This window comes from Heliangelus exortis, chromosome 15, assembly GCF_036169615.1.
Source record: "Heliangelus exortis chromosome 15, bHelExo1.hap1, whole genome shotgun sequence".
Lineage (NCBI taxonomy): Eukaryota > Metazoa > Chordata > Aves > Apodiformes > Trochilidae > Heliangelus > Heliangelus exortis.
In genome coordinates, this window is record NC_092436.1 from 13,025,623 (window position 1) to 13,035,460 (window position 9,838).

Sequence of the window (9,838 nt, forward strand, 5' to 3'; positions counted from 1 at the left end):
AAGCTCCATTTCTTGGTTGCAATTATCTATGTGGCTGCTTCAACTGTACAAGGCTCTAATCTTTTGGGTAGAGATCAGGGATTTTCCAGTCCCTTAGAAATAGTGCTGTGCATACAAAAAAGACAAAGACTAATAGAAAGACCTGGTCGCTCTTTCACACAGGGTGAGCTGGTAAACTTTGTTTGGGATTCAGGCGGCTGTGCACAAACACACCTGTGTCCCTCTGCCTCATTTGTTTGTGTTTGGTTGAGAAAAGTTAACAGATATTTTTCTGCTCAAGAGTTACCCAGGGCTGTGCTGAGGTGAACGTGTTGCCAGTCATGGAAATATCAAGTCAGATTGTGTATCAACTTGTTTTTTTGTTTTGTTTTTTTTAAATATGTTACAAGGTCTGGAAAAAAGTATGTTGTTGAAAAACACACAAAGCAGCTCTCAGAACTATTCTAGGAGCAGAAAATATTTAGTTTTTAAGACAAGCCTCTTAGCTGTGTTTGATTTGCCTCTTCAAAGGAAATACTGGTTAATATGTGACAAATAAATGAATTTATATGGGGCCTTAAACTATTTTTTTTTTTAACTATTATGTATACGGCTATTAAGGACATATGCATCTTACAAATGGGAGGAAGTAATCTAAATCTTAGGTAGAAATTAGTTCAAATCTAGGCAGGTTTTATGGTTTTATGAAATTTGCTCATCACAATGTTGGGGAGGCTTTTTTGTTTGTTTAGGGGTTTTTTTGTTTATTTGGGGTTTTGTTTTTGTTTTGGTTTTTTTTCAGTTAAGCCTATCAGCTTGTTTCTTCAAAAATATTCCTGAAAGGAACACTGAATGATATATTTAGCATCCAGGTAGCATTCCTGGCACCACTTTTAGCTGGCCCTAATGATAGCCTACAGCTGGATGCACAAGTCTAAGAAGTCATCCTATGTCCTCTGAGAAAAGATGTTCTTCAGTCTCTATTTGGTGCTTCTGAAGATTTTTTTTGTTTGTTTGTTTGTTTGTTTTTGTTATTCATTTACTGTAAGAATATTTCTGAAGGGCTTTGGGTTTTTTTTTTAAAATGGAGAGAGGGTGAGTTTCACTTCAAATGGTAGTGAGTTGCACTTGTAAGTAGTGGCAAATTGCAAACAGCGAGCAGGTGTGACCGAAAGAACTCCTAAAGCACAGCATTTTCTGGATAAGAGCTTGTCACACCTGCGAGGAGTAGAGGACAAGGTGAGTTTAAAGCCTTTTGGGGTAAGAGTAGCATAACATTTGTGAGGTAAAAAAAGAGCCATGTATCTACTCAAATGAGAGAGTTGATCTGACAGATGTGAGAGACAATATTCTTTGTGCTTGGGAGCCAGGAGGGTTTTCCTGCAATTTTGGAGCTGAATTACACAACAGTGCGAGAGTGGCTAAGGGCCTGAATGGTTAAGGTTTTGAGTACTAAATCAAACCTGTAACCTGATTGTTGGTGGTGCAGTGAGTAAGGTTCCATGGGAGGGTCAGGACCAGCAAAAGTTTCCATTGGGCCTATTTGTGTGAAATTTTGGAGGCGAATTGTGAGACAGAGAGCAGATGAGGGGTCGAACACTGGAGGTTTTGGATACTAAAGCAAAACCATAGCTCAATTGTTGGTGGTGCTGTGGGTAGGGTTCCATGTGAGGGTTAGGGTCAGCAAAAGTTTTAAGTGGTTCCCCCTTCCATTTGGGTGCTAGGGTTGTTTGTGTGGAATTTTGGAGGTGAATTATGCAACAGTGCAAGAGTGGCTGTGTCAAATGGTTGAATGGTTGACTACTAAAGCAAACCTGTAGCCCGATTGTTGCTGGTGCTGTGGGTAGGGTTCCATGGGAGGGTTAGGGCCAGAAAAACTTTTCAGTGGTCACTCTGTGTTTTAGAGCCAGGCCTATTGGTGTGGAACTTTAGAGCAGTATAGTGTAACAGTGGGAGAGTGGCCAAGGGGTCAAATATTCAACAGTTTGGTACTAAAGTAAACCCATTACCCAATTGTTGCTGGTGCTGTAGGTAGAGTTCCATGTGAGGGTTAGGGCCAGCAAAAGTTTTCAGTGGTCACTCTGCCTTTTTTTTGCCAGGCCCGTTTGTATGGAGTTTCGGAGCGATATTAAGATACAGTGGGAGAGCAATTAGGGTTAGGTCAGGGTTAGGGGTTAGGTTTAGGGTTAGAGGGTTAGGGTCCGGGTTTGGGGTAAGAGTTTGGGGCTAGGGATAGTGTTGAGGGTTAGGGTTAGTGTTTAAGGTTGCAGTTGGGTTAGGGCTCGGGGTTAAGTTACTGTAAGGTTAGGGTTACTTTAGGGTTTAGGGTTAGAGGGTTGGGTGTAGGTTTAGGGTTGGGTATAGGGTTTAGGTATAGGTTAGGGTTAGGTTACTGTTAGGTTAGGGTTAGAGGGTTGGGGCTAGAGGCTTTGCTTTAGGTTTAGGCTAGGTTTAAGTTAAGGTAAGGGTTACGTTTAGTGTTAGTGGTTAGGATTATGGTTTATTATAAGGGTAAGGGTAACTCTTAGAGTGTTAGAGTGAAGGTTAGGGTAAAGGATAGGGTAAAGGTACAAGTTAGGGTTAGCTTTAGGGTTTGGTATGGGGTTAAGTTAGGGTTAGGGAAGTGTCAGTGTTAGGCTTAGGGTTAGTTTTTCCTTGCGGTTAGGGTTTTTTAGGATTAGGGTTTGGGTTAGGTCAGGGTTAGTTAAGGATAAGGATTAGAGAGAGTTTTGGTTTAACATTTAGGCTAGGTCAGGGTTTATGTTAAATTTTTAGGGTTTGGCTTTAGGGTTACGGCTGGGGTTTGGGTAAGGTTTGGGGTTAGAGTTAGGGGTTAGGGTATGTTTTAGGGTTGTTAGCATTATGGGTTAGGGCATAGGGTTAGAGAAGTCTTAGTGTTAGGTTTAGGGCCAGCAAAAGTTTTCAATGGTCACTCTTTGCATGGTTTTGCCAGTCCCGTTTGTTCGGAGTTTTGGGAGCCCCATTGAGCAACAGTGGAGAGTGGCCACTGAGGGCTGGCAGATTCAAGGTTTGTGGTAAAATGCAAACCCATAGGCTGATAGTTGGTGGTGCTGTGGGTAGGGTTCCATGTGAGGGTTAGGGCCAGCAAAAGTTTTCAGTAGTCACTCTTTGCATGGGTTTGCCAGTCCCATTTTTTGGGAGTTTTGGGAGCCCTGTTGAGCAAGCATGGGAGATTGGCCACCAAGGGGTAGTATATTTGAGGTTTTTGGTAAATGCAAACCCGTAGGCTGATTGTTGGTGGTGCTGTGGGTAAGTTTCCATATGAGGGTAAGGGCCAGCAAAATTTTTCAATTGTTAGTCTTTGCTTGGTTTTGCCAGTCCCATTCGTTCAGAGTTTTGGGAGCCCTATTGAGCAACTGTGGAGAGTGGCCACCAAGGGCTGGTATATCCAAAGTTTGTGGTAAAACGCAAATGCAAAGAAAAAAAACCCAACAACAAATGCGAAGAGTGACCACTGAAAACTCTTGGCAGTCCTAACCCTCACATGGAACCCTTCCCACAGCACCAGCAACAATCAGGCTACGGGTGTGCATTTTACCACAAACCTCAAGTATACCAATCCTCATGTTCCACTCTCCACTGTTGCTCAATAGGGCTCCCAAAACTCTAAACGAACGGGACTGGCAAACAAACGCAAAGAGTGACCATTGAAAACTTTGGCTGGCCCTAACCCTCACATGGAACCCTACCCACAGCACCACCAACACTCGGGCTACGGGTTTGCATTTTACCACAAACCTTGAATTTACCAATCAAATTCAACCAAAGGCTTTTCTATAAGGTATTTCAAGCATTATGTAAATAATCTCACAAGCATTCAAACTGCCTCTTCTTTACTCACATACACTTTGTTCATATAAACTTACAAAGAGCTCCTCCCAAAAACAAAACCAGAAGCTTAAATTTCATGTGAAAATTTAATAATGAAATCATGAAAATAATAATAAAGTAATAAAACTTTACCAAAACAAAAAAGAATGAAACTCTGGGCACTCGCAGAAAAATTATACCAGCATCACCAGGATTTTCCATCTGAAATTATAACCTTTGACATCGTAGTAAAGAGGTGAAAATCAGCTCAGTGGAGCCACATTATGAGATGTAGTGCTATATGGGTGTAAAGTTTGGACAGAGAAAGTCTCAACAAATGTAAGGTCACAGTATACTTAGCTCTTATCCAGAGATGGAGCCAAATCCAGAAACTCACCTTCTCCCAAGTTCTGAGAGCAGAGGATGACTTTGCCTGAGATCTCCCCAAAACTGGCTGATGCAGAGGAGACAAAAAACCACAACGTGATTTTGTTACCGTCTTCAGTGAAAAACAGCATCCTGGTCAGGTCATCATAGAGAAGAAACATGCCCTGGTTTTAATATACAAACACTGCCTGTGAGTCAAGCCAGGCTGCCCAGACTTGGATTAAAGCAGACCTCTTCTTGTTTCTCTGAAAGCACAAAGAGACCTGCATACAGGACATAAGTCTAGTGTGAACTGAGGCACTTCAGGATAAACAGAAATTGTACCTCAGCCGATACACCACCACTTAAGATACAGATTCTTAGTGATGCTTTTTACACTTTTCATTTACCTTATCCATTTAATCTTTAATTGCATTTGCTTACTGTTTATTAACTGCATCTGCCAACCAATATATTGCATCACTACAATAAACTTAAGTATGTTCCAACTATATTCTGTGTGTTAAATATTAAAACTTCATTATAATGTATTCACAAAGGAACACACTAAAATTTTATCATCAGCTCTGTCCTGATAACCTCTTAATCTGCACACAAAGTAAGCTTTTCATGTCTGCCTACCCTATATTTGGTAAATCATACAGCAGAACAATGTATAGAAATTTTCCCTTTTTGCCTCCAACTACACATCACTGCACCACTTTAGAAAAGCAGTTTAAATCTGCAATACAGAGGAAAACAAACAAACAAAAAAACCTCACACAGAGTTCCTCCGTGTCTCCAAGCTCTTACGTTGGATAAAGAGCCATAAACAGCACTGCCCACTTTAAAACATTTGTTGTGGTTTCTGTCAAAGCCAGGAGGAGTTCTCCCACAGAGAGAATGAGGGTCTCTCTTGACCACGCAGATTCTGGATCTTTCTTCTTTGAGGATCTCTCTGTAATGCAAAGCACAGACATCCTGTTGACTGAAAACAACATTGCTCTGGTTTTGACCTCAAACACGAACAGAGCACACATACATTCTAAAACCCAAGTGCCTCCAAAAAGTCTGATTTTTTTTTTTTTTCCATTTTATTAATTAGAATGCTCTGCAAATTGCATGGACAAATAAGGGAAGCTTAAAGAGGCATGAAAGCGACACTTCCTGTCTTTAAATCCCTTTACTTCACCTGGTCTGGAGTGTGCCAACAGCAACTGCAGTTTTAAGCTTTCACAGAAAAAAATAAATTACAGACTACCCCTACTAAGCTGAAGCCATGCATTTCTCTAACACCCTTCCCTCAGAGGTTTTAGAACAAACAACTCACATCCTGTTAGAGCTTGCTTCTAACTCTGGGTCACAGTAAAGGTTTCCTGTTTTTTAACACCTTTCCTTCACCTTCAGTTTGTTCATTGACTAATTAAACCAGCGGAGGGGGTGAAAATAAGCACACACGTCAGAGGCCAGGAATCCATCTAGGTGTTCAGATGGATATTTTAAGCAGCTCAGCAAAGAAAGATGGGACTCAATCACAGCAGCAACCAAAGCACTTTTGTCTCAGCCCCTTCATTTCATTTCAGTGAAAACACTGCTGAGATCATGCCAGGGCTGGATGTCTGTTAGAATAATTTTATTCCCCTTCCCCCTCCAGTAAAGCTCTATTGACCTTATAAATAAAGGATTTTATATGTAATTTTAAAATAACAAATAAATGGGGGGTTTTGCCAGCCGATTTAAATTTAAAAGTTCTCAGAAGGCATAGTGTCAGGCACCTACTACCACTAGAAGCAAACAGAATCCCTCCTACCAGCAGATTCCCGTTTTCTACACAGACCTTCAGATTTTGTGAGCCCGAGAGCCATGGTCAGCCTTGTTACCTCCTATCTTGACAATCCTGTTCAAGTAACATCTGCCACAAGGCAGCACCGCCTAGGGTAGGGAGCAAGATACAGAAGTGGAGAAAACAGCTAAAGCAAATGTTTTGTGTAATGAGAAACACATTTAGTGGAAGAAAAAAAAAAAAAAAAAAAAAGAAAAAAAAAAAGTTCCAAATATAAAGACTTCAGCACATACCTCCTATCTTTGCAGGCTTCTGAAACAAGAGAAAAGACAGGCAGGTCTGGCTGCCAAGGTTTTGCCTCAATGAGCAAGGCATTCCTTGAAGGGACTGCAGCTGCTCAGTAAAACGTCAGATACACCTCCGAGATTGAGACTGAAGACCCTCGGGGAGTAAAAAAAAGAACCGTAAAATGGTACCGCAACCAAATCTTAAAAAGAAATCACAAAAACTCCCCCCATTTCCGGCCCCCGAGCCATCCGGCCCCGGACTGCGTCCGAATGGAGCCCCTCTGCACTTCCCGCGGGTGATGCCGAACGGGGGGGAGGGAGAGCCTTCACTTCTCCGGCGGCACCGCCCCTGCACAGCACACGCACACTGCCGCCCCGGGGAACCGGGGACCTTCCACTCCCCCTCCCAGCCCCACGCAGCCGCTCCTGCCCCCAAGGAACCGGCGAGCAGAAGGCGCTAACGGGACGGGGCATTCCACCCTCCTCCCAACCCCGAACTCCTCGGCGGCCCCGGGCAGCGCTCAGGATCGCCCCGGAGCGGCCCCGCGCCTCCCGCTTCCCACCTCTCCCCCCCTTATTTACCCTCCCCGCCGCTCCCATGCCTCTCCTCGCGTCAGAGGCAGGCGGCGCGGCGGAGCGACCGCAGCCGGCGCCCCCCCGCCGGACTGGCGTTCCGGACTCTGCCCGCCGGCTGCGCCAACGGCGGCAGGAGCGGACGCGGCGGCTCCGTTCCCCAGCGAGAGGCAACCGCGCGGCAGCAGCGCCGCCATCACACCGGAAGCGTCGCGGCATCACGCGACCGGCAGTAACGATTCCCCAGCGCCCAAAGCGGCACCGCAGGCGTGCAGAGCCCCAGTGACCGCAGCCGCAGCCCCCAGGTCTGCAGCGGGGGACGGACGCGATTAAAAAAAGAGCTCGTCAAGAGGAAAGGGACCGGTGCGGTCCCCAGCTGTGTCCGCAGCGCAGAGCACACGCGCTGTCTCGGTGCATACCCCCGGTCACCTTTGCGGTGTCACCGACCGCCCGGTCCCGCAGCCCCGCGGTTACCCGCAGCACGGGAAGCACCGGAGGAGGGGGGAGGAGAGGGGTTGGGCTCGGAATTGCACAGGCAGCTGGGGCAGGAGGTTCGACCCTGTGAGCCAGGGCCCCACAGAAGCCACGCCAGGTAAGTGGTGCATCGCACAGCTCGCCCCTCCACAGAATGCAACACCCCAGAACTGCTGCTTCACCACTCCAGGCACCCCTCACCTTGCCGCGGTCCTCCCCAGTGCCAGAAAGTAAAAATTGAACTCCAATTCAGCTCTGATTCCTGAAAAGTGTGGGTTGTGGGAGGTAGTAAAAGGGAGTGATAGGAAGAAAGGTGATCTCTGGTAAATGTGTTTGCATGTGAAATATTTCAGTGACATAAGTAGTAAAATACTCATGTAAAATAACTTTACTTAGTAAAATACTAATGACAAGGACCCAAGTAAAGATTCTAAAGTGAGCTTGGGAGCCCAAGTAATCCACTTGGGAAGCTAGTGTCAAGAAGATGGATAAAGATGACATTAGGGTTGCCACCAAGTCCTGCACTACATTGCACGTTTTAGCTGTGAGAGCTGAAGAGTTGCCTCTGGTTCCAAGACACCAGTATGATAGTACAGTAGGAACTAACGGAGATATATCTTGGTCTTGTCATTTTCCAGACATTTATAATCTCTGCCTGCATGGAGCTTGTGGGTAGGGTCTCTTAGAGAGACTGAGGTGAGAGCTGGCAGGGCTGAGGATCCATCTCTTCAGCATTAGTCCCACTGTGAACTAGAACAGTGACAAAGCCACTCAGAGGAGTTTAAAATATCATCCTCTTATGATAGGGATTTGGTACTTAAGTGACTTAAGGTACTTAAGAAAGCAGTGAAAAAAGCCTTTAGAACACTGAAGGGATGAAATTTACTTCACCCGAGGATGCATTTTTAAAGCTGATTTCAGTTTTGAACTGAGAAAACCACTCCTGTAATTGCCCTTGCTGATTTTCTGTCTTATGCTGCTACCTGAAGAGGTATGTGGCAGAATTAGGGGATGTATGTACTGTGTTTTGGTTTGGAAGCAAATCTACCACACAGTGGGCCCTCTGTTTGGTGGTTGCTGGTAGTGCCAGATCTAATGTGAGCAATCTTATGTTTCAGCTAGAAGATAACACTAATCAGAGACACAATATACTAGATAAGCACCTGTAACATCATTTCCTGGATCTCAAATCTGTCTTTATCCACTAAGAGATGTGTGCATGGCAGTGAAACCATGTGCTGCTTCTAAAGATACAAAAATATTTTGGAGTTAAGTCACACTGCCATAAGATCTTCACTATAAAAAGGAAGAGAAGGATCAGTTATTAGTCAGGTTTGATTCCTGATGAGTGCTCTCTTTTATTTTCTGTTACCTGGAGATTGGCCTGTTCCAAAAATCTGATGTTAATTCTAGGATTCTGTTCTTAAGGCAAATGAATGAAAGCAACCCATACAATGTGTGTTATGAGGGGCAGTAAGCATTTGATGTGGCCAATATGGTGAAGCACTATTTCTGAGACCTTCCTGAGCCCATATTTACCAGCAGACTCTGTGAATCCTTCCTCCGTATCTACTGATGGAACTCGCAGAAGCTTTTGAAGTTTTTTTAATAGCTTACTATTCAGCTAAACAAAGCATGGGCTAGACTAGGACTAGGGTTGCATCCTCTTGTAGGGAAAATGGATGAACCTACAGGTTCAGTGCTCTGAATGGGATTCTATTGATGGCTGAGTTTTCATGTTTTAAGTTACATGTGAGGTTCATAATTTTTTGTTTGTTTTTGTTTTCAGATGCATCGAAGGAGCAGCAGCTTCAGGCTGTCCAGGCTGCTATTCTCCTTCTCCCAAAAGAAAACAGAGAAGCTTTGAAAATCCTCCTGTTCTTTTTACAAGATGTGCTTGCTTTTGTTGAGGAAAACCAGATGACCCCAAACAACATTGCTGGTTTCCTTGCCCCTTCCTTGTTTCACCTCCACACCCTAGGACAGGATAGTTCCTCCTTTGCTAGGTAAGTGCAGTTACCTCCACCAATAAGTGCATCTCCATGCTGTTAACTGCTGGTGTCCATAGCATTCTTTGCCAGAACAATGTCTTCTGTAGCTGGCCTAGGAGCAGTGTCTGCTTTTAAGGGGAAGATGGGGAATGAGCCTTGGGCTTTGTCTCAAATAGGATTGTTCAGCAATCCAGCAGCTGATTGTTCAGCAATGAGAGAAGTGGAAAGGCCCCATTGCCACCTCACTGACTAGCCTGCCTGGGAGCTAGTCTGCCTTCCTGATACCCACAGTCCTTCTGACAGCTGCCCATAAGTCCAGCTGCTCAGGAACCCAGCACAGGGCCCATTATTGGCATTAAGGTGGTGCTTTCAATTGCAGCTATTGTTCCTGCACAGGCAGCCTAAGATCAGGTGTAGTTTTAAGCACCTGCAGATATCTGGGAGAATCTAATTTGTTGGCACATTGTTCTGCTGGGTGATAACAAGATGATTCCTGCCAAACTGAGCCACAAGGATTGTCAGAGTAGCTTGGCTGCATAACATCTGTTAGTAGG

The 9,838-nt window shown here is 44.7% G+C and overlaps 1 long non-coding RNA gene across 1 annotated transcript; it reads right to left on the reverse strand.

Annotated features, from left to right (window-relative positions):
• Nucleotides 1-3,898: 3,898 nt before the first annotated feature.
• LOC139803058 (uncharacterized) lies at nucleotides 3,899-7,063 on the reverse strand. The gene is made up of 4 exons (XR_011728863.1): nucleotides 6,829-7,063; nucleotides 6,253-6,400; nucleotides 6,014-6,108; nucleotides 3,899-5,134 (listed from the first exon to the last, which is right to left on the reverse strand). It is a non-coding gene; the product is annotated as an uncharacterized lncRNA (long non-coding RNA).
• Between the last annotated feature and the right edge of the window lie 2,775 nt (nucleotides 7,064-9,838).